This window comes from Haemaphysalis longicornis, unplaced genomic scaffold (assembly GCF_048455015.1).
Source record: "Haemaphysalis longicornis isolate Haplotype H1 unplaced genomic scaffold, Haemaphysalis longicornis Haplotype H1 scaffold_1, whole genome shotgun sequence".
NCBI classification, from domain to species: Eukaryota; Metazoa; Arthropoda; class Arachnida; order Ixodida; family Ixodidae; genus Haemaphysalis; species Haemaphysalis longicornis.
In genome coordinates this window covers 176,663,037-176,688,549 of record NW_027526203.1, presented here as the reverse complement: position 1 = coordinate 176,688,549, position 25,513 = coordinate 176,663,037, and positions in this window count along the sequence as shown.

Sequence of the window (25,513 nt, the reverse complement as noted above, 5' to 3'; positions counted from 1 at the left end):
AGCCCAACTTTCTGCCTTAGCTCCTTATTCGTTATGCTGCACACTACCTTCCACGTGCTCAGCCGGTTCAAGTGTGAGTGAATCGCCGCTCCGTCCGGCAGCACGCATTCCTGCAGGTGTGGGGGGTCAGCGCCCGCATTCATCTGGCGTTCCACCCAGGGTATGCCTCGTTCACTGGTGGGCTCCCGCTCGGCCTCAGCCATGGCATGATGGGATATTATGATGGCGATGATGATGATGATGATGATGATGCCCTCGATGTTTCTGGCTTGTACCAACGGGGAATTGGCCAAGAATAATAGTTGACTGTACTCATACTGGACCTCAAAGCATTAATTTATTTAAAGGTCGTAAAATGAAAGTTCACTATACTCGGATACAACTCAAGAAAACTGCCGCTTTTCCTCATCAAAGGACCCCCCTCCAGCCAATGGTGTCGCCGTATCAACGTGACGTCGCGGTAGACCGCCTCCACGCCACGCTCACGGAAGAAATCACAAAGCATGTTCTTCCGCGCTTACGGACTTCTACCAAAATGGCCGCCACCGCTGTTCGCGTCAAACCGGAGGCGTCGTCAGGCTCTCTGAGGGCGCTTTTTAGTGCCGTTCAATCGTATTCCGTCTTTGCGTGTTGTGACGGCTGTTTGTGTTGTGACAGAACATGCTCGGTAACGACAATCGCTATGGTGATTTTCTTCTGCTTTGTGAGCGATCGGCGTTGCCGGGAAATAGCCGCCGCTGCTGGTGCTGGAATCTGTGTACGTTGTGTGATGGAAAGCGGTCGTCGTCATCCTGTGCGGGCGTTTCTTCTTGAGCGTGAAGTGCTTCTCGTTCTGTATACCGTTTAGTCCCTCCGGTTTCTGTACTACCCACGTTATCCACCAGTGACTGCGACAGGGGGCGATAACTCCTTGCTTATTTCTCGTAGATTACGCCAGTCGTAAATATTACTGTTGTGCATAGCGCACGAAGTTAGCGCCATGGAGAGTTATGCACGGGGCCACTATATTGTTTCTATGCACGGGGCAAAACGCAAACAGCGCGACGTCGCGCGCTGCATTTCGTTAGAGCATATGTCGAGCCGTGTGTCCCAAGTGCATGCCGGGCGCAAGCGTGTTCGCCCAAATTGTGATCAAGTCGCCAAATACAAGAAGCTGAATTTTCGCGTTTTTTACCGTGAATGCGTACGAGCAGTAGCTTAGCTGCGTGATGTTATTTAATATGCCATCTTTTCTATTTTGATTCTCGGTTACGCTGAGGTTCCATTGTTCAATGTGCTATTTGCAGATGGTATGTTTTCGTCGCCTGTTTTTTGGTGGAGCGCTTTAAGTTGTTGTTTTCGACAAAAACCTTTGGGAATTAGGTACGAATAGAAATCTGCGTTGAGTTTGCATTGTCTATGATAATAAAGATTCCACGTGAGTATTACCACTGCAAGTTCAATTTCATTGTCATGCTTAGGCTTCGTGAATGAGCTGTGCTTCGCGATAGTGACATTTTATGAGCTAGATTTCACCAGTATGACCAGCTGCAACAATGCACGTGAAGACATGAAACGCAGCACTGAAATCAAATAAACCACCTTTCAGCTTTTCCTACACGTGCACATTCTTCACCAAACCAAATTCTTGCATCATAGATGTGCATTATTGAAGCTATATAGGCACTGCTCGCCTTGTGTTTATGTCACTTAAGTAAGAAGTTGCTGCTGTGATGGTCATTTGCCTGCATGTGCTGTAAATTCGAAATAGAGCATTCAGGGTGGAAAACAAGTCAGCATTTCACCCATTCTCCTGGTCGCATCACAAGTGGCTGCTGGAGCGAGAAGCTCGCTGCTACAGCAGTGCTCAACATCGTGGATGTCAAGTCGAATAGTAAGCTGCTGCTTGCTGCAGCACTGTTCACAACGTAACACGTGCAATGTCTGCACATATATTAGGAGTGTAAATCACAATGACAGCACATCAATTGATGCCAAATTCATAACACGGGCAAGGAAGTATGTTTGAAGGGTTGCTTAGTGATCTGTACCATAAAACGTTATCTACACTGGTTGACGTATGACATGTCGGTTGAGTGGATGCATGGAAACACACATATGGTACATACCGCTCCGCTGAAACTGGTCAATACATATCATTCTTTTCTTGTTATGCAAGATCAAGAATCGGATCATATGTTCAGGAAAAATTTTATTATCTTGCCAAAAATGCACTACATAAAATTATTCCCATACATAGGAGGATCGAGTGAAGCCAACATTGTTTCCTCTTCCCAAAGCTTTGGGCATTGTTTTTATTAACGTTGTGCTTCTGCATTTATCCAGTGGCTTAGACAACAGATAAAACCTATTTATCTTAATTCCTGCGTAAGACAGCAGATAGCCAGATAGAAGTTAAACAGAATCAAAGTAGAAATAAAACACCGAATCAACTTTTCTTGTCCTCACTCCTGTTATCATAGTCAGATTTGGCCCAGGCAGCTAAACAGACACACTGCTGAATTATGCAGAGCAAATGAAATGAGCACTAAGAGACTGAAGCAGATTTATTTGTTCTTAACGCTCTATCAGAAGACAACTTGGCTCAGCCAGCCACACGGGCACACAATGTTCAGTTACATGCTTTCATGTAGGCATTTTATTTGCAACTGCTTCTGCATCCCATACGTGCATAAGTATCCAAACAATGTAAAAAACTTGCAGTGAAAACTCGGACTACTGTCTTGTCCTGTAGGTGAAACTTGCCTTTATAGACATTTACGTAGTGTCGCACAAGGAGCCCTAACGCCACACACCGCAGAAGTGATTCTGCTCGAACTGAATTTGTGAACTCGCTTGACTCAGCTTGCACACACCTCATGCTATACATGCGATAATCATCCTCCCCATGCAGCAAAAACTAAACTATCGCACAGTACACGCGTGGCCTTGCTTCCAGAAAATAGTTTAGAATGATGACGGTTTTCCTTAGCTCGAGATGTACGATTTTCGTTTATGGATACACCTGCCACACAGTATCCTGTCACGACTGAACTTATTCGGCTGAATTCCTGCCCCACACTTGCAGCAAATGAGATCAGAAATCAAGCAATTCAACAGCCTTTTCTTATTCTCATAGTTACATATGAAGGCAATAAACCATGAACCAGCACTACACAACACACCGCTCCATTCACTACAGAAATTTAGATCATAACCCAATTGTTGAAATAGCTTCTGCCGCCCTCACTGTTATACTGGAAGATAACTGTTGAGTCTACGACACACCAGACGACACTGAGTAATGACAAATGAGATTGCAAACCAAACATTGCAGTGGCCTCTTCTGATTCTCGTAGCTACATATCAAAGCAATTAACCCTGAGCAAGTACGCACCACACACAGGCTGCTCAGTTAACTCCAGAAATAAGTCTGAATAAAGCACACAAACAGCACATCTAGTCTTCTCTGCTGTCTGAAGGAGTTTCTTGCTACTGCAGCTGTGGAAACACAGGTATTTAAGCTAAATGCCGCACTCCGCACCAACTGAACGAGGAAAAGGCGGCACTGGCGTCTAGGTCGCAGCCTTACACATCTTGAAAGGACTTGATAGCAGATAGGTCACTGTCAGAGTCCCTGTCGACTTCACCCAGATGTATTATAATAGGTTGAACATGCGCACTTGCTTCACCATCTCGTGTGAACTTTGTTTCAATGTTGATCACATGCCGAACAGTGTTCGCCCAGTGCTGAGCTGTTACCTTGGCCACTTCTTCCCTCAGGAGCACGTCTAGATCTGCCAGCTTAAATGTGGCATTTCTTGCTGCGACGCCTCGCTTCATCTGTGCCCATATGCGCTCAATGGGACTGATCTCACAATGGTAGGGCTCCTGAATACATCCGGTCCTTTAAGCTGCACCGTCAGTACCATACCTGATGTACCGTGTCTTAACAGAGGCCACAAGGCTGTGGAGCTCCTTTTTAAGCGTTTTTTTTTTCATCCCAAGCAAGTCCTTCGGACGTCACCCAGTCCTGAACAACATTTGCGCGCGAAGTCGACGTAGGCACTGCTTCTTCCAACCACGAGTGGTACGAGGCATTGTCCATGACAATTACACTACCGTGAGGCAGTTGTGGCAAAACGGCCCCAAACCACCTTTCAAAGCCGGTGTCGTCCGTCTCCTCGTGGTAGTCGCCGGTCTTCGTACCCCGGAAGATGTCCAGGCACCCACCGACGAAGCCACCCTCGTTGTCGATGTGCGTTACAATCAGGCGCTATCCTTTCCATGACGGCTGCTTCAAACCTGTCATCAGACCACGCATAAAGGTGTCGTGGTGGGAAGCAATCGTCGTGTCCGTCAAACAGTCAATATCGTGTGTCAGGCATTCAACTAGGTTTCATCAAAGTAGAATATTTTTCTATCTTCAATCCTGTACCTGGCGATGTCGTAGAGGTACTTCTGCTGCCACGCGACAATGTCGTGCCGCTCGATCAGGAGCGAGTTCCGGCCCCTCTTCTCATACCTGAACCCGATGTCATTCAGCAGGCGGCGCACAGTCCATGGCTTCAGAGGAGTAACATCGCCGCTAGCGCTGACATCCGCAGCAGTTGCCTTCACTGTCGGGATCCCATTGCGGCGAAAAAGGCGATGCACGGACGACCACAATGCGCACTTCGTGAAGTCGTCGTACACTTCTGTGCGTCGTCTCTTTCCACCGCTTCGTGGGCGCTTTCGGCAGGGCGTCGCAAGACGGCCATCGTTATTTCTCATCTCCTTCTTCACGTCCATCACCAAACTCACGCTGATTCCAAGAAGATCGTTTCTTCAACGCTGCGCTCTGGCTGTAGATGCCGCAAGCGAACGTACGCGTGCCGGATCATCTCCCGTCCGCAGCTGCAGATGACACGGCCGCTTTTCTTTTCCTTGTACCATTGGCGTGGCGATGATAGGAACGCACCACAATCCTCACTCGAGAACGACAACGCACACTCAGACGCGACTTCTTCGGGCTCCAAACCAGAAAAGGGAACCGGGAATGCATAAAACCACAAGCAAGCGGTTGAGGGAATACCCGGAAGAGCCGAAATTTGCCATCAGCAATATAATTGGAACTCACTACTCCGGCTGACGAAGAAGTTCTTTGACGCGTTGCATTATATTGGCAAATAAGAAATTTTTAGCTAAGGCTTTTATCTCGGCTCGAAATGAAGGCATCCTGAAGAATTACTTTTCGGCGCCGACTCACTGAGAAAAGCTCGGCTCCGAGCGCTGCCTGCAGGTGCAAGGCGGTCGGCCGCGACGTCACGTCGATAGAGCGACACCATTGGTTGACAGGGGGTAGTGGAAGGGGGGGGGGGATTGGGCGACGTCCCTTGTTTCTTGACTTGTATGCGAGTACAGGATAAAAACCCTAATTACTCCCAAATTATGGATTCCTTAGCAATTCAAGTGACTTGTAGAAGAAAGCTGAGCTTGTATACAATTAGAAATATCCCGTATTCTGAATTAAAATTTGTTGCCCCAAAGGATGAGAGGGATGGAAAAGGTCAGCCACATACGCTCAATGGGCTCCTTGAAAAGTCCATGTAAAGCTACCGAAAAACGACATCAGTGGCCCTTGCGAGCATTCTACCCGAACTTCAAATGCATGTACTGTGCATATGTGAAAGCATCTGGACGAGTAGCATCTAGAATTCGGTGAGGCAAAAAGAAACCAGTTTGGGATGCGAAATTCAACGGGAGCACCGACAGCGAGGTTTACGTGACTGTCCGCCACCTCGTGGCCCCTGATGTCCGTGTGCCAAGTACGCATGCCGAAGTACGCATGTCTTCACGTGTTCCGGAACAGAAAAAGTTGTGGGCGGTACAGTGTAGAGTTTAAAGAGGAAGTTTTGGGGCGAATTAAGGAACATGGGATCGGATAAGATGATTTATGTTACCGGTTGTGGTACTTTATATAGAGCGAGAGAAATCATACATTCTGTCATAAAAATGGGCATGTAGTGCGTGATTCATAAAGAATAGCTTCAGTCTAGAAATTCCGAAAAAAATACCTATTCAAGCTTTCTAGACGTTTTGAGATGCATCCGATCCGTGTAAATCACGGAAGAAGCTGATTACTCGGAGAAATACACATTTAAAGGGACTGTTTATTTAGAGAGCATGGGAGAAGTTTCACGGGAGTAGGAAAAAGGTTTGAAAGAAAAACTCCGTTTTTCGATTAATAGCGGATAATGAAATAACATCATGCAGGTAGGGAAGAATACGAGCGAGGCATGTTTGTACGAACTGCACTTGGGGAGAAATATGCTTCTGATAGGCAGAAGCAAACAATAAACCGGGGGCACAAACAATTATAGGCTTGGCCGCTGCAGGGGGCCTCATACATGCGAAGAAAACTTTCAACAGTCAGCAAAAGAAATCTGACCCTGAGCTCCGGAATGCCTGCCTCTAAGTACAAACCCCGGTTAGAGGCGAACGGAGAGACGCCAAGGCAAAATCAAAGGATACTCCTGTCCAACTGCTACAGCAGCTGGTACACGCTGCCACATGACGATAAGGTCACACTGGGTTTTGTCCTAGTTTACGGCCTTGCAATAACATTACTGATAGAGGTCCTCGCCGAAGTAAATGACGTCCGGCTTCATGACCGCCATCTCCGCCCTGCTTACAGGTCCTCGCAGCGGAACTTGGGACACAACGGGATGATACGGTTGAAGATGTCCCCCTCGATCTCGCTGCCGCCACACCTGGTAGGGACATCTGATGCATGATGCTATGGCAACGGACCCGTGGCATGTGAAGACGTTGCGGATTCCGCAGGTTTCTTCTAAGTGTCGATGTTCGGGGGGTAGTTTCTGAGAAATTTGTTGTTGTCTTCTAGCAGCTGTATGAACATGTAAATGACTTACAGGTGGAATTGACTTTAGTCGATTTCCTCGGCAAACTTAAGGAATGGTCGTGGGTCCTTGCGAAAGAAGTGGATGTCGAACGTGTCCTGGGATTCAGGCGGTGTTGGAAAGTCCTTGCTCAGGCGTGCATAAATTCAAATTCGGGAATATAAATGTGGGATTCCGCACCAGACGGGAATTGCAGGGCCAGTGGGAACGAGGACTCGCAGCAGCAAGTGTGAAGCAGCTGGACCCCATCCTGTAAGGTGTTGACGTGCGCCATCTTGATTCGCCGAAAAGGCTGCTCCTTATTCATCATGCTGAACACTACCTTCCACATTCTCAGCCGGTCCAGGTGCGAGGGAATCGCTGCTCCGTTCGGCAGCACGCGTTTCGGCAGGTCTCGTGGGACAGCTCCCGCATTCATCTGGCATTCAACTCAGGTTATGCCTTGTTCACTGGGGGGCTCTCGCTCGCCTTCAACCATGATATGATGTGATGTGATGTGATGATGATGATGCCCTCGACGTTTCTGGCTCGTGCCCACGGGGTATTGCCGAAGGCTAAATTTTTGACTGTACTCAGATTTCATTTTAAAGGATTAATTTATTTAAAAGGCTTGAAAGTAAAGCCCACGAATTACCGCAAAATTATGGTTTCCTTAGCAAATAAAGCGACCTGTAGCAGAACGCTTCACTTGGATACAATTACAAATATCCCGTATTCGCAATTAAAATTTTATGCCCCAAAAGATAAGAGGGATGGAAGGGCCAAGAAGGATGGAAGCCCCATACGCTCAATCGGCTCCTTGAAAAGCCATTTTAAAGCTACCGAAAAGCGACAGCACGGGCAATTGCTAACATTCTAACCGAACTTTAAATGCATGTACTGTGCGTATGATGACAAAGCATCTGGACGAGTAGCATCTAGATGACAGAATTCGGGGATGCAAAAAGTGACAGATTTGGGATGCGAAATTGAACGGGAGCTCCGACGTCGAGATTAGCTTGACTGTCCGCCACCTCGTGGCCTCTGATGTCCGTATGCCCAAGTAAGCATGCCGAACGGACCTTTTTTACATGTTGTAGAACGAAAAAACTATGATGCCGTACAGTGGAGAGCTTAAAGTCCAAGTTTGTGCCGAATTAACCGACGTGAAATCGGATAATATGATGATCTCTGTTACCTGTTTTGGTACTTTACGTAGAGTGAGAGCAATCACTAAATATTCTCTCATATTCTGTACTCGGAGAAATACTCATTTAAAGGACTGTTAATAGAGAGAACGGGTGAAGTTTCACGGCACTAGGAAAGACGTTTTTAAAGAAAAACTCCGTTTTTCCCTCAATAGCGTGTACTGGGGTAACATCATGTAGGTAGAGAGAAATATGAGCGAGGCTTGTTTGTACGAAGTGCACTGGGGGAGAAATACGCTTACTACAGGGAGAAGGAAAACATAAACAGGAATCACAAACAATTATAGGCTTGGTAGCGGCAGGGTTTCCTCATACACAACCAAGAAAAGTTTCAACAGTCTGCAAAAAAAAATCTGACTCTAAACTCCGCAATGCCTGCCTCTAAGTACGAACTCCGGCTAGAGGCGAACCGAGAGATGCCAAGGGAAAATCGAAGGCTGCTCCTCTTTAACTGGTACAGCGATCGCAGTTGGTACGCATAGGAAAATTACAGAACAAAACTCAGCAATCTCCATTACTGACTGGATGTATACACTGGTGAAACAGCAAAAGTGTGTCCCGATGCATTCCTGCTCGTTTCCCCATAAGTCGCTTCGTGCGACTGAATACTGTGTCCGCTATAGTCATGAATGAATTAATACGTGTACTCTAATTAAGAGCAGAAGTGTATGCAATACCAACATACTTCAGGGAACCCGCCTGTGGAATGGCCTGATTGTTGTTAAGGGGGAAATGGAAACCTGCTCCGGCAACCTTTTAAGCTTTTTTAGTATAAATAATCAGGCCCACGTGACATTTGGGATGGTGTTTTTACTTTTCTTTGCTTGTTCACTTGCTGCTAGTTACTTATGTAATACTTCTTGCCCATGGGTTAAGACGGCAGCGGCCAATCTCACATACAAATTTGTGTGACGTAATACAGAAATCGCCGGAAAGTGGCGGGGGATTCTCCACTGCTTAATGTTTTCCCTGCTATCTCCATTGTTTTTTGAAGTTTGCGATAAACTTGGTTCCATTGTTAGCGTGGTTTAACAAATCGAACTGGTATTTCACGGCCTGACGGCCCCGTAAACAACTATTCGTTATATCCGGGAAAACGTTTATAAATGCGTGATGAAATGGATGCTATTGGGACGCATGCTAATTTCACATATATTCAATACTTTCCGAACCCTTTTCATGTGTATGATTCAGGGTTCGTGCAACCAGCATACCCATCTGCTGACGTCTTGCGATCGTGGGAAATCGAGCGAGCGCAACCTGCAGGCTGTCGAAAGATGTCACAAGCTGTCAGCTGTCTCGTTGACATAGATGCCAAGTTATTCGAAAGAGTAGGCGGTCTCTAACTTGGACGCTGAGGATGACGCTCGTTTTATTTACTCTGATTAGTCTTCCTTTTCCCGCGTCACTAACATGAAAAACCGTGCTGAACTAGCGGATTTGGCCCTTCGTCGAAAACATGCGCGTTAACCACTTTTTCACAAGCTTTACTACCACCCATCACTGCATGAAAGTTTTTTTTGAAAGTGCCCCTGCTCTCTTTCCACGAAGGGATCACACCAAGAAAGTTAAACGCCCACAATGTCATTCCTTACGTTTCGCACAATCATGCATACCGCGCACCATTGTTGAGTGGAATGACTTGCCAGCACATGTTGCCACCGAAAAAGACCCCCGTCACTTCTTGCAGCTTTTCAAACTGCTCTCACTAACTTGAAATTTTTTCCTTGTAGTTTTTACCTATTGTATAGTTCCCTATATTTACAGCATGCATTCGTTGTTCTTACACTTGCTGCAGGCTACTTCTGGGTATGCTGCCACGTGTTATGTTTTCTTTTCTTTGTTTTTGTGCAATATTGGTCGTGGAAAAGTTACACCAGAGTCCTTCAATGCTTCTCTGGTCATGAAACTCCCGGCCAAGTTTCGTACGGGGACAAAGGCTACCGCGAGGGGCACCACCGCAGATCAGAGGGCATCGGGTGGCCGCCGCTGCTCTGTAGCCAGACTGGCAGGCAGGAACGCTGTAGCAGCATGCCCGTTCGCACGAAATTTTTTCGCCACTCACAAAATGATAAGTCCATTTGAGCGGCCCACGACCCACAAAGCGAAAGTGCGCTGCTTATAAGGCGGCGAGCGACTGTTTTATCTTACTCCCTACTCCGTTCCCTGCCAAACGCGCTCTGACCACGCCCCCGGCTGCCCTCCGATCAACACCTGCGCCGCGGCGCGGCCTCCCTGGGCAGCGTGCGAAGCTCTCCCATAGCGAGACGGCGAAGTTTCATGACCAGAAAGGCATTGAAGGACTCTGGTTATGCTATCGTCGAAAAGTTTTACGCAAATGCCTATAGCTCTTGCGCGCTGTGTTCAAAATTTATTTGATTGTTTACAGATTGTACAACGCGGTATAGCTGTAGCTTGTATTTATAGTTTTTTCCATTCATTGCAGCTAATTACTGGTTATAATACTTCTTGTATTTTTGTTCGTATTCTCGTATTATGTTGTTTTGCAATCCCGACCTCCTCCTATGTAATACCCTCGTCCAGAGGGCCTTAATGGGTACTTTGAATAAATAAATAAATAAATAAATAAATAAATAAATAAATAAATAAATAAATAAAGGGGAATGTTGTATTTGTACAATTCCAACGCCGGGACCCGCCGCGGTGGCTCAGTGGCTAAGGCGTGGCGCTGCTGAGCACGAGGTCACGCGTTCGATTTCCGGCCGCGGCGGCCGCTTTTCTGATGGAGGGGAAAAGAAAAAAACGTCCATGTGTTCGAGATTTCAGCGCACGTTAAATATCCCCAGGTGGTCAAAATTAATCCGGAGCGCTTCACTATGGCGCGCCTCATCGCCTGCGGTGCGTCGGCGCGTTAAACCATGCAATCAATCAATCAATCAATCAATCAATCAATCAATCAATCAATCAATCAATCAATCAATCAATCAATCAATCAATCAATCAATCAATCAATCAATCAACTCCAACGCACCTCCGATTGTAACGTGCAGGTAATGTACTCTTAAAAATTCGTAAAAATAATTTGCCATCGACTGTACCGAGAAAATGCAAAAAACTCGGCACCACGTGCCTGGCAAAAGACATTGAGGCAAAAGATATGGCAAAAAAAAATCTCTCTTCGCCCACGCTAAGCCCCGCTTCCAGGCCTAGCGACACCGCCGTTCCTACCATGACATCCACCGCTACAGCGCCGGGCCAGGGTGGCCTGTCGCCATCCCATCAGCCGGCACCAACCACCGTCAACATTGAATTCGACGAGCTAAGTGGCCGCACCATTCCCCCCGATAATCCTTGGGAGACGGTGCTCGCTGCCCGACACAAATTGCCTGACGCCAAGTAGCCGCATCGCCATCCACCGGCAACGCAAACAACTACAACGATGCGCGTAACTCTGCCGCCAAGCCTCCCGGCCAACCACTACATAATCATTTCTAAACCCCAATCCGGTCTCAATATAGCTGCCTGGGCTCCCCGCACCCTTGCTGCAAGTCTTGCTGAAGCAAGTACCATTTCGAGAACGCAGTTTGTCAAAGTCATCGTGGAAGCTCAACAAGTTTGCAACCTCTTGGTGGCAAGTACAGCTGATGCCCAGATAGCAGTTCTGCTAAACAAAAAAAAAATGAGTGCCGTTCCACTCGGTGAAGAAGGATGACCTGCAAAGCTCGACGCAGTCCAAGGAGTGCACGAAACAATACACGTTTATCGTAATTTGCGATGGAGAATATTTCCTAGCCCATTAGCTGTATGAACCCCTGAAGAATTCATGAGCTTTGTTCTTGCAGATAAACATGAACTGCATGTGGCCCTCCCGCGTCGTAAGCATCTTACTGTTTGTGTAAGGCCGGGTACAGACTGTTGCCGCAACTGTAGTAATACCTCTAAAGAATGACATCACTTCACGTCTCAGCCAACCGAACAGCGTGACATGCCATTTTTTACGTGCATAGTTCACTTTTTGCATCGGTAGTCTGAACATAGCCTAACTCACAAACCCAATCTGCTCTACCACTGACTCCGGACATGTCCCCTTGGGCCGTTTAACGTCCGCGTTTAAACCTCGTACCAGCACAATGGACATGCCATCCATCAGTATGGACATGAAACCTATAGTTGCGTGTGCACGCCCCACCTCCTCCATTCCACTATTCTCCACTACAAACGTGCGCACGCATAAACCGGCAACCGGTCAGGCGCGAGTGCTTTGAAGTGAAAGACGCCGTCGAAAATATGCCCTGAAAGCCCTCTGAAGAAGTGATATTGGCTTACGGCGGCGTTCCAAGCGGGCAAGTTGCTCTTCATTTGGGAGGGATTCGCCGCTACTCGACGAGCTGAACTTCAGGCGTTAACGGCGGCGCCAACAGCCTACCGTTGTTTTTTCGCCCATTCGCGTTTGTGTTCGGGCCAACGCTTCAATCCTTGCTCTTCTTCCACCATACGAACGGCATGTATCAGTCCTACAAATATTTAAAACTTGGAATCCCTTGAGCTCCATTCTCGCGTACAAACATGTGGCTGTCCGTTTTCCGTCCCCCCTCGTATGCATCTTACTGTGTGTATAGGATGTCTGTGTAGCACATCAACCCACACCCGAACCACTCGATTATGGAGGACAGCCGACTACCGCTTTGAGCCATGTAATTTCGGGATCTACATCTTCCACCAGCACAACCAGCATTTCTTCGCTAGCGGAATGCAGCCTAGCTGTGCGTGCACGCCCCCCTCTTTCTACCCGCAAACCATGCACGCATAAACCAGCAACCGGTGATGGCGCATACTAAGGCGTGAAAGACACCTTCGAAAATGTCGCTCGGAAGGCTTTCTAAGCTGAAAAAGAAATACAGGCTTAAGCCGGCTTTCCAGCTAAGGAAGTTTCTCTTCTGGCGGGAGGAATTCGCAGCCACTTGGAGAAGTGAATTTTACCGGAAACGGTGACGGCGGGTTTCGGTCATTTTAGGGGGAGCCAAAGGGCTTCCCCCTAAAAGGGCTTTCCCCAGGCAGCCGTTACCTATGCTTCACGGGAGCGGCGTTTTATGTCCGCGCAACCCAGTGAGCGAACGTAGCAACGACGAAAGAAAACTGCCCGGACTGTCAAGTTCCAGCCACCACTGCCCACCTCGTCTTTCTGTGCCCTCAACACCCTGTTCCTATCTATTCCCCCACCCCCGAGCAGTGGGAATGCGCGTTGACCACTTCAGACCTGCAGAAGCAGCTCAGACTGATCCAGCGGGCTGCGCGAGCAGCGGCGGCGTGCGGTCTCCTGAACTGAGGGGGCCACCGACTGTTTTTTAGATGCGGAGCATCTCTTGCTCGGGGGTATGTCCAGCGGCGTCGGCGTTCGCACTCACACTACGCATGCGGAACTCTCCTCCTTCCCGCTCTCCAACAGCTGCGCGTTACTCTCTCCACTTCTCTCCTACCACCTGCTTGCGCTTCTCCTGCGTTCTCGCTTCTGCTCTCGCGGCGCATGCGCTACTCTCCTCCTCTAGTCTCCTCTCCTTCAAGTGTGAATATAAAGCGGGTAGAGCGCTGCGCGCGTTCAGTGCAGCGCTTGCTTCGGTTGACTCCGTTGATGCTTCCGATGAAGTGTGATGGAAGCAACAGTCCCGTCAGTGAGTGGGCTGACGCAAGCACGCGTCACCATCAACCCAAACACTAATAGCAACGTTACGTCCACTCAAGACAAAGGTGCGAAGCGAAGGGCACGCGACGCTGAACGCAAACGCTTGAAGCGAGCGGCAGACCCTGAACTTCGTCAGCGCGAAGCAGCTTCGAAGCGTCAACGTCGAACAGCGGATCCTGAGCTCCGGCAACGTCAAGCAGCGTCGGTTCGAGAACGTCGAGCGGCGGTACCGGAACTTCGACAACGTGAAGTGGAACGCAAACGTACGAAGCGAGCGGCGGAACCGAACCTTCGAGAACGGGAAGCCGTTTGTAAACGTCAACAAGGTCTACATTCCCATCGGGGGTTCCGTTGCGTTCCGTTGTGTTAGTAGTTGGGTTTGGGAGAAATGTAGGTGAACCCCGCGATGCTCTGCATCCTACTCAGGGTTCCCCTCTGGAAGATGGGGTATTTTTTTTTCTCAATAAACGTTTTGCCTCCTCCTTCTCATCCTCCCCCTTCTTCTACTCCTCCTCGCGGTTCATATATTTGCTTTTCGAGCTCCTGCTTGCCTTAAAGCTGGAGGCTGAGAATTTAAAGCGTTTGCTGTTATAAGCGACTTGACCTTCATAATTTCAGATATGGGGCTCTTGGTGGTTCGGTCGTTGCTCCTTCACAAATTCAGCCCTGGAGTGTTAGGGCCTTATTCTGAGTCCCTCCTCCATTCCATTTGCTCCGTACACTCGGCCGAGGGGAGGGTTCCGCAATGCTTATACATAGGGAAATCGATTTCAAGGATCTCCTCGACCGGAGGCTCGAATGGAGGGGGAACTCATTATACCAGGTTTAAAGTTCTCGAAAACGTTCGTGCTCGGGGCAATGAATCTTTTGCTCGAAGCCTTGCATGAAAACATGGCCCTGCTTTGCTTACGCCAATGGAGCACTCATGTCGCCGAGACACCCAGTGTTTGTGATGCCACTCAATTCTCCTACTCTCGACAATCAAAATCACATTGGATCGAATGACGCTTCATGGCAATACCTCCTGGAAGTCATAACGACTGAAACGGGGGACTACCGGCAACAGCTGCAACAGGTGTCTAAGTCAGGTGGTCGAGGAAGTCTTCCTTTCCTTCGCTGCTAATTCACTCACATGACGTTCGTGCATCCCTTTGGACTGGGTTGAGTTAGATTCCGGGTAGTGTCCATGGCGATACAGCCAGCCGCTGTGAACCGATTGTGAACCGATTTGAGTTCGATTTTAACGTGCACACAAATTTCAAGCCTACTTTTAGCGAGAAATTCTGCACGTTAGAATCATACAAATACGTTACACATTCAAGGACACATTCCTAGAATGCATTTACTGCAGTCTATGCCAACCGGCCTCCAAGACGAAATAACTTCATCCAATGGGGCTCTATAATTACACGAAACTCCTGTGGAATATCTGTATTGCAGTAAGATTAAATATTAATCAACAGTCAAGGAAGTATTTTGACTTAACAGTAACAAGACATCATAACATGAACCGTCACGGGCAATGCCAATCGATACAAACGGTGAAGTTGCAATGCAGAATTAACCTCGTACATATCCCGTGGTATACGCACGCACAGAATCGCGTACGTCTTATGTGCTGCTTTGGAAACGAATAGGCATCCCAGCACGTGCACTTTCGAAAAGATGGGAGCGCTGAGCGGGTGCTTCGACCCGCCCGACGCTTTTAGGGCTACTTTCTCTTCTAGATGCGTGCCCGCTGGTGAACTGACAGTTTTAACGCCTACGTCACAAAGTTGAGGCATGCTGCATTCTGTTCAGGTGTTTCTTATTCAAACGAATCGCTTCGGCATGCGAGGCACTTTGCTGTCACACCTCCAGCTGTTCTGGTAAATATGACGAGCCCATAGGTGCGCAGTGTGGAAGACTGACTGTACGATTCCGACTCTTCTATCGGGAAAAGGCGAGCTATTATCATTTCCAGTGACAAATACACGAATAATGGCCTCGGGAGCCACGTTTTGACTTTATAAATGCCTTTCGGCAATACCATACTCATTAGCGAAACTCGCGCTACCTCAAGTATTAGGAAGTCTCCTGCCTTGTATAGAGTTCAATAAGAAATTGCTTCGATTACGCACTACGCCCTACTGTAGCGTTTTGGATTTTGCCCATGCACTTCAGATTGTATGCAGTATTCCCCCATGGAGAGATGTCTGGCTTGAACGCCATAGCTTCTGTGTTCCCCTGTTAGAGTTGTGCTACCGACAGGATGATCTATATAGTCCGAGGAGGTGTTTGGCGCGGCTCCTCGGCTGCGCTTTCTTGCTTCTCCGTTTTGTTTCAGGACTGGACTTTCCGTCATCATGCCGCAAAAAGCGTTTGAATTTTCACCTGATACAGCTAACACTAGGAGTCATTGCACTCTCCCTCATCTCCCTTTTCCCTCTCCATGACGAGTAAACAGACGCTATGACAACTTAGCGGTGACTGTGCTCGTTTTTGCTGTCTGAGTAGAACCTGTGCGTCCTGTGTCACGAACGTGGGTACAAACACTAAGTAGATATGCGTCGCTCAGGAGCGAGCCGGATCTTTTGAACCGCAGCGAGTGAGGCGTTTCTCTTGGAGAGAGGTAGCCGCTTGTCGCCCGCTCAGTGATCCGTGTCGAATTGAGCGGGCCACACCAGAGCCACTGAACTAACTGAGCCGCTGAGAAAACCGAGCCGTAAAGCCGGATTTCCGAATAAGCCGGATCTTTTGTGCGAGTTTCGCGCCATCTATTATCGGTAGGAGAAAACTGCTTCGTCGGGCCAGGTGCAGAGTTCAGCGCCTTGCCTCGCTCCTGTAACGTGAGCAGACAGTCCGAGTCAGGAGCGAGCCGAATCTTCTGAGCCGCTCAGTGAGCCGTTGAGCGGCGTTTCTCGGCTTCCGGTGGTACTTTGGGAGAGCGCTCCTTGGCGAGGACCGACTCGCCCAAGGAACCGCCGCTAAAAGGTTCCTCGCTCTATTGGAGAACCTTGCTGAACCAGGTGGCTCTGGACAAACGTGTCGGCACGTTCTGGTAGCGCTAGTAGAGGCGTATCGGCCGACTCATCCGGGTCTTGTGTGGAACTTTGGCGTCATCTATCATACCTGCGAAAAGTCACACCCGTCTCGCTTCGGATAAACTTATAAACCACAATCTACATTTCATGTAGTAAAATTACATTCTTGTATCGTGTTTCCCGGAATGATTTTTTCTGGCGTCACAGCTCACTAGTGGAGAGCGTGTTTGTGAGCTAATATAGTTGACAAAAACTTACATTTTTTTTCTTTATATTTCGACCGAGAATGATCTTGAAATATCACAAAGACAAATAAATTACTCCCACCTCCCCCTGCGGGAACCCCTGTGTAGATGCGACGCATATGGGGTTCCGTTGTTGTTTCCGTTAGGTTGATTCTCCCATCGCGTGAAACGTGCCGCGTGAAACGTACCCCCTGCCGCGGCTATGACGCAACGTGGCGCGGCTATGATGCAACACAATCCAACACAATCCACTTTAATCCAATCCAATCCAAATCCAATCCAATCCAATCCAAGCCAAGCCAAGCCATGCCATGCCATGCCATGCCATGCCATGCCAAGCCAAGCCAAGCCAATCGAATCCAATCTAATGACCCTCGCGAGAGAGTGTTCGCTATCGGAGAGGAGAGGGGGTGAGTGGCGGAGAGCGCAGCTCGCGCGGCGAGGGGAATGGGGGAGGGGTGTGGACGGACAACAACAACGCCGTATGGAGGGACAAGGCGAGTGAATGAGATGCAGTCGCATCTAAAAACCTTTGTAGTGAAGATGAAGCCAATTCTTTTCCGTACAAATACACCCGATGCTGTGACAAAACACAGGTTTCCATAACAAGGAATAGTTCCCGTACTTTAATTAAGCAATAATTTAGATTATGCTTGACACAGGGTACAGACCTTAATGAACCTCTGAGCCGTTCGAATGAACCATTTCACTGAAGTGAACAGGGCCGTTCTGAGCCGCACACTGCAGAGCCGTTTTGCCCATCTCTAACACGAGGGTACTTGTCATGTGCTGCGCTACGTCAGGACACAGAGCGGACAAGTACCGCCGTCTGGTGGAGCCCATTTTAACAAATGACTCACGTGATTTAGACTGCGCGGGACCAGAGGCGGCAGTGCGCGCCCAAGCATATAACGCCGCCAGTCAGGCTCCGGCTGGTCCTAAATAAGGTACGCTCTTTGTCTGCAATAAGTGCGCCTACGAGTCCGGCATGCTTACCTCAGCTGCCCTTCAGGGAAGGAATTAACCGACCATTTCGACGGGCGATGAGGAGCGCTAGGCGGATATGACGTCACGTTTGCTCCCAGCGTTCTCCCGCCATATGTTTACATTCTTCCGAGTGCTGCCTATACAGCGTGCGATTCAACTAATCGCCCTCGACTTTTGCACTCTACGCAAGAATTCGCGAACTAGCGATGGTTGTCTTCCTATCAATCGTCGTTCAACAGCTCCAGCGCCTTCTGGCACTACGGCTTTGCGGTCTGCTGTGGCCATCCGACTGTCCACCATCGGCCGACTGAGGTGAGCGCTCCTTTTCGGCGGGTTTGCAATCTGTTCGTATACTTGCCACTGAAAAGGTTGCTTTTTCCTGCGACAGTTATATTAGCCACGTTTACGAAATTCTTAACAGCACCTTCTGCTGCGAGCACCGCGAGCTGTTGACGGTTTTTTGCCAGGTCCGGAAACTCGTTCTTATGCAAATCCATCTCGCCCATGGCCTTTCTCTGTCGCTTCTTTAATTTGGCGTCATTAACATATCCTCTGCGATTTTTCCGGGCACCGTGCTTTGTGCTAACCGATTTCACTCGTTTAACGAAAACGAACTGGCAGTGTGATCTATGCGGGAAGTTAGAGCATGACAGAACGCTGTTGGCAAGGGTTTCGTGTGTGCGTGTGGTTCAGGAAAGCGTTGTAACACGCTGCTTTAGCCTGTTGCACCTCATTACGGCATCCCGTAGTTTTGCTTGCGAGGAGTGCCTGCCAAGGGATGCTTACTTCATTGTGTGTTTTTATATTTAATAATTGTTAAGCCAATCGGCGTTCAATAACTCATTAAAATGCAGCAGGAATGACCCCGATCACAACACAGAGCAGGATTGTGTAATTCTTGTGTGGTATTCTCTGTGGTTTGCCCTTCTTTTAAGTCGTCGTACATTATTTATTTACTGCTCGTGAGCGTTGTTTCATTCTTCATGTTTCAATTCTTTCTCTTGCAGCATCTCCTCACTACAGTCACGGTGCTGCTAGCCTGCCTGCCACTCATCCTGCCACTCTAGTGGGAACTGATGTGTTCAGGCCACTTGTCACAACCCAACGGGTTCCCGCCCTTGCCTGGCTTGTCAATTATGGTGTACTTTAGATACACCGCTGCGTTCTCACTGTGCATACATTTTAAGCGAGGGTTTACAGTAACACAGTAGTCCATAGCCACGAAGACAGCAACTTGTCTACTGAAAATCGAACTCAATTATTTAGGCCAATGTCAAAAAACCAACCTGGTCTATGTATCCATTCCAGCGTGATGTTTTCAAGTACAAGTATTCAATAAGTTGTGAAAAATGAAGAGGCAGGGATAGCTCATGCACTCTATATTTACAACCTTTATTTTTTACTATTGGAATTTTATGGACGATGCTGTATGTGCCACGTCGTGAAGTCCCACCAGAAATTGCTATATGCCCTACCGATATTGTGCCATGTATGAGGCGGGCTGACGGGATTTGCGTGCAAATGGCATCGTACATGGTTTCTGTCACGACAAAGGTTACACTATATGTTGTCTTGGGCGTGAAGTAGGTTGTGGCTGACCACAGGGCCATTTACGGCGCCTTTCAGCTTCCGTTGAAGGGAGGAACAGAAATTACGTGGTCGGCCGGGGAACAATATACAGTGTTGATCAACCCCGTATATATATCGTGAGTTGGCCGCCAGCATCATTTTTTTATTTTACTTTTGAATTTTGTGGAAGAAGGTATGTATCTAGTGCCTCCATTCTGTCTATCCTTGGTTTCCGTAAACACTAGAAATAATACCTCACGATGGCTTTATTCGTCTCAATAAGAAAATATTTCTCAGGTGCCAGATTTCACGATCTCGCACAGTCTTTTGTGGCTGCGGGGACGTACAGTGTCTCGGGTTTAATTCCTGGCTGCCAAGGCTGCGTTGAATTTATAAAATAGGTGAAGAAAGTACCTTCTGCACGCGATGTACGGTTTACACTAAAGATCCTCGAGTGAGGGTTCTATACACTGCCCCGTGCCCTATAGTGTGAAGTGCCTTCTGCGGTGCAAAAATAGCAGTCTTACTCGATTATACAGCAGTTAACTAATGCATGCTCTACGTAAAAGTTTGAGTGTAAACTCGAGAAGAGGCACCTACCTCACCTTGAGCTGTTAGACTAAGTTGGCTTTTCCGCATGGCGGTTAAGCTATGCAAGAAACCCATACAGTGCTGAACGTGTTGTAAGAAATGCCTGTGATGTAAACCAGCTCATCCATAGCATTTAAGAAACACTAAAGGCACATTATTCTGCAATATGACCTTTAAACGTTTCACATTCCTCCTCCCGCCCTGCTTCTTTTAGTGTTAATAAAGATTATTTCTATATTGTCACGGCATAAACAAAACTACTAGCAGAATTGTTTATTTGCACAGGCGAACTTGTGCCCACAAGTGAGCTGTGAACGTCTAGCCTTTGCCGAACTCTCGAGCTTTTTTTCCTTCTCTTCTTCTCCGGCTCCCTTTCTTTGTCGTCTTCGTCTCCACACGTTATCAGCTGCTATCCCCCAAGTTGAGTATGTGGAGAAACAAGAGCGGTTGGTTGATGCCTGCCCAGGGATGGCGGTAAATTTCAAACTCATTACCAGCCGTGGCGTTGCCCCCCCCCCCCCCCTCCTGGATGGCATCGAGCCGATGCCACTCGTTGAAAAACAAGAGGATAATCATAATCACTTTGTTACAACGTTAGCATGCGGCGGGGATGTAAACGCGCACGAACAGTCATCGCCTTGTCACCGGGCGTGATACCGTTTCTGGCGTACGACATGTACAACTTCTGGGCGAGGTTGTCGCCCAGGAGAAGAAAACGCGTTTCCTTCTGAAACCACGACGTAGGTAACGCCCGATAGACGCGACAGATCCTTGTAAGGCCCGAAGCAACGCCGCAGTAGCTTCTGTGAAAGCCCGCGACGGCGTACGGGTGTCCATACCCATACGAGATCGCCGGGTCGGTACTCCACATCGCGACGTCTTGTATTGTACCGTCGGGTATCGATTTCTCGCCGTGTGAGGATTCTAAAGCGGGCCAGCTGGCGAGCCTCTTCAGCTCTCAGCGTCAGGTTTTGGATATTGTCGTTTGTTATTGTACCGTTGTCAACAGGCAGCATTGCGTCTAGCGTCGTAGTGACCTCGCGACCGTACACAAGTTCAAACGGAGTAAAGCGAGTAGTTTCCTCCACAGCCGTATTGTAAGCGAAGGTGGCGTAGACAAGAATTTCGTCCAAGGTCTTGTGGTGAATGTCAGTGTACATAGAAAGCATATATGCCAATGTTCGATTTAGGCGTTCCGTCAAGCCATTTGTTTGGGGATGGTATGCGGTACTTTTCCGATGAGCGCTGTGCGTCAACCGGGGAACGTCCTGCACAAACTCGGCGGCGAATGCTGTGCCGTGGTCTGTTATAATAACAGCGGGTGCGCCATGGCGAAGAACGATGTGCAGAGAAAAAATTTCGCCACCTCTGCAGCAGTTGCTCGTGGAAGCGCCACGTCTCAGCGTACCGCGTCAAGTAATCCGTTGCGGCAATAATCCACTTGTTCCTTGATGACGACTTTGGGAATAAGCCAAGTAGGTCCATCCCAATTTTGGCGAAATGGTGCGTCCGGCGGATCCAGCGGATGTAGTAGTCCTGTGGGTTTGACAGTTGGTGCCTTGCGTCGCTGCAGTCACGGCAGGTCCTCACATACTGCTGCACTGATGTTAGTAGTTTTGGCCAGTAGTATTTCTGATGGAGTCTTGCAAATGTGCGACTGACCCCTAGGTGCCCAGCGGTGGGTTCATCATGGCAGGCTTGTAAAATTTCAGTTCGGAATGCTCACGGAATGACGAGGAGAAACTTCTCCTTGCTGTGGTCGTAGTTTTTTTTTTTTTGTACAGGACGTCGCCCAGTAGGCAGTAAGAATTTATTCACCGAAGAGAGGCGCGTGGAGCCATGGTAACGTTTCCACGAAGGTATTCAATGAGTGGTCGCAATTCTGCGTCGGTCAGTTGATGTGCTGCCAGATCCGCAGTATGAACGACTCCGATGAACGGATATTCCTCGTCGGCGTCGGGCGATCCAGCCGGAACCGGTGCTCGGGAGAAGCAGACAGCGTCACAGTGTTTTTTATCCGATTTGTATACGACCGTGATGTCGTATTCTTGTAGCAGCCGCAAACTCCATCGAGCAAGACGTCCGGACGGGTCCTTGATGTTTGCGAGCCAGAGAGGGAATGCTGGTCGCTAACAGCACGGAACGGCCTACCGTAAGAGTACGGGCGGAACTTGCTGATAGCCCACATGTCTGCTATGCATTCTTTCTCTGTCGCGGAATAGTTACTTTCCGCTTTGGAAAGAGCGCGGCTAGCGCATGCTATTCCGTCATCTACACCGTTCTGCCACTGTACAAGGATGGCACCGATGACAACGTTGCTGGCGTCAGTACGAATTTCGGTGTCCGAAGTGTCGTCGAAGTGGGCCAGTACGGGTGCAGTTTCCAAGCGCTCACGGAGGGCGTCAAACGCATTTTCCTGTTGTTCACTCCATTCGAAGGCTATGTTATCTTTCATAAGTTGCGTGAGGGGATCTGCTATGTGAGAAAAGCCTTCCACAAAGCGCCTGTAGTATGCGCAAAGTCCGAAGAAGCGTCTGAAAGCCTTCTTATCACTGGGTAGAGGAAATGAGGGTACAGCAGTCACAGCAGTCGTTTTTCAGGGGTCTGGTCGAACGCCATTACCACTCACAGCATGGCCCAGAAATTTCAGCCATTGGAAACCCAGGTGACATTTCTCCGGCTTGATAGTTAACTGTGCTGCACGAATGGCTTCGAGGACACTTCTCAGGCGGGACAAATGTTCTGCGAACCTGCTAGAAAACACAACCACGTCAAGGCACGTCTGCCATTTAAGTCCAGCCAGAACAGTGTCCCCCACGCGCTGGAACGTAGCCGGCGCAGAGCATAGGCCGAAAGGTGGCCCCTTGAATTCGTACAGGCTGTCAAGTGTCACGAACGCCGTCTTTTCGCGATCTCGCTCGTCGACTTCGATTTGCCGATAGCCAGATTTCAGGTCTAATGAAGAAAAAAAAATTAGCATCACGCAGGTGGCCTAATGTGCCATCGATTCTGGGCAGGGGATAGACGTCTCGCTTTGTAACACTGTTCAATCTGCGGTAATCAACGCAAAAACGAAGGGTGTTGTCTTTTTGCCTTACTAGCACGACAGGTGAGGCCCATGCGCTTCTAGACGGTTGGATAAAATCATCTGCCAGCCTCTCTTCCACTTGCTTCTTATTGCCTCCCGCCCCTTAGGCGACACCCTGTACGGGTGCTGCCTCACAGGCCTCGCGGACTCGTCCGTAATTATTCGGTGCTTCGCGACCGGCGTACGGCGCACTTTAGATGTCGAAAAGCAATCGGAGAATTCGCGCACAAGGCGTATTAAAGCATCCTTCTCTGTGGTCGAGAGCTTCTGGTAGATTTCCAAAGGTATGTGTATTTCAGAGTTCGGCGACTCATCCGAAGTTGTCCCCAATGTGGTTAAATGGGTCACTTAGGCGACTTCCTCGATGAATTCAACGGTGGTACCTTTCGCGAGATGGCGACGCTCATTGGTGAAGTTGGTAAGCAAGACGGGTGTGCAATATGTACACAGGAAAATGAAGCAGGGAGGCATATAGATATTTTATCTTGCATTCTTTCAGCTACATAATGTCACAGGGTATGCAGCCGATGCAACGTTGTTTCTTCATCACGGCTTGCCTTTTGCATTGAAACAGTTTGTTACCATGCTCCAAAGACCCACTTGGTAATTTCATGTAATAATTACAATAATAATTACACTGGGTAATAATTACACAATAATAATTACACTTGGTAATAATTACAAAAAAATTATCTGGAAGCAATGCCCATCTCATTCTTGTCATTTTGTAGTTTATGAAGGCTGCTGCAGACAAGCATTCTATGTTACATTTATAAACTATAAAATACAAGGAAAAGCATGTGCAGCTTTACCGCTCATGGAAGTCCGTTCAACAGCGATTAATCTGTAGTTATTTAGCGTAATTGAAAGTTCTTTCGCGCTGCTAATATTGGGGGTGAAAACTTGCTTTGCGCACAGTTTCAAGTCTTGCACGTTTTGCGGCTAGGTTCCTGAGCCATGGAAACTATCCCATAGAAATGCATGGGGAGTAAACTTTGATCGCGAATTACACATAAACTATTGAGAATACGGAAAACTTCTTATAGTGTTTCTATATTCCCGTTGAAGTCTTGCTTTGTGCCAAATATCACTTTCCTGAATTAATTTTCCTAGGTTCCAGCGAGGTTAGAATTTTGAGCGAGAAAGCTGGGTATGAGGCTGCCTCTAAGCAAGAGGTAACCTATCGACTAGCATCTGCATTCAGTTTAAAATGTAGCGTGTTGCCAAACTGCTGGGCAACCGCTATTAATTTTATACCATGTAAGATGCCCATGATTGTGCTCAAGTATGTGGACTCTTAGGCGGTTACATGTTGATAAAAGAATTCCATGCTATCTTCATTCATTGACTAAAACTACTGCGTGCTCATGGGCCATTCACAGTGTGACGCTCAGCATGATAAAACCAGAATACGCCTACTCAGTTGGACTCAAGATATACCTGATCAGGATACCTCTGCTTCTCAATTCTTAAATAAACTGATCATATATGAAAAACGGTCAAATTAACACGCTGAAAGAAAAGAACCAGCCCCAACCCTTCACCGTAAAATAAAAAGAAGACAAGAAAAAACTATTTCGCATTGTTCGCAGGTAATTAAAAAAATAGGTCTGCATGCAAAAGGTCCAAGGGAGGCTGCTGTTGCTTACACTTTCAAGAATACATCAATACTGTTGTTGTTTTACAATATAAAGTAAATTTTTATTACTGCACTTCCTCGGCTTCAGCTGTCGTCCTTTCATGGACGTTAACTCGGCCTATTCTGGGTATGGGTGGCCAATATGATTTTACCGTTGCTGTTTTGAATCATGCTCAGGGCTTTGACGCTGTGAGTGGGCAATTAGCCAACCATTTTCTAGATCTGAGACCACGACATCACGTAATTGCTTTTGCAGCTGCTGCAATAGTAATGAAAGAGGCTGCGTGATTCTTTGACTAATAAGTTGGAAGTATGGTACCTGAAGTTCATTATCTCTCGTGGCTCATCTTGTCCAGTAAGCGGTTTCTAAAGACAAAATGATGGACCGATGTATGGTGCATGCAGTTACACACGTAGAATCCGTAGCAAGCTTTGTTGTGAAAATATTTTGCCTTTTTGTGAATTCTTTCAAAGCCTATTCTGCGTTTATTTCTTATTGCCGTCCTTAAGGAATCGCAGTCTTGGGTACTATTTACAGTTCCGTCAACAGAACACGGCTGCCGTATTTGGGGCGCGTTCAGGTTCATAGAAATCGGGCACACTGAAGAAAGCTCCAGAATGTACACTTTAAAGAGATGGATGGTATGTTTATGTATTCGGAC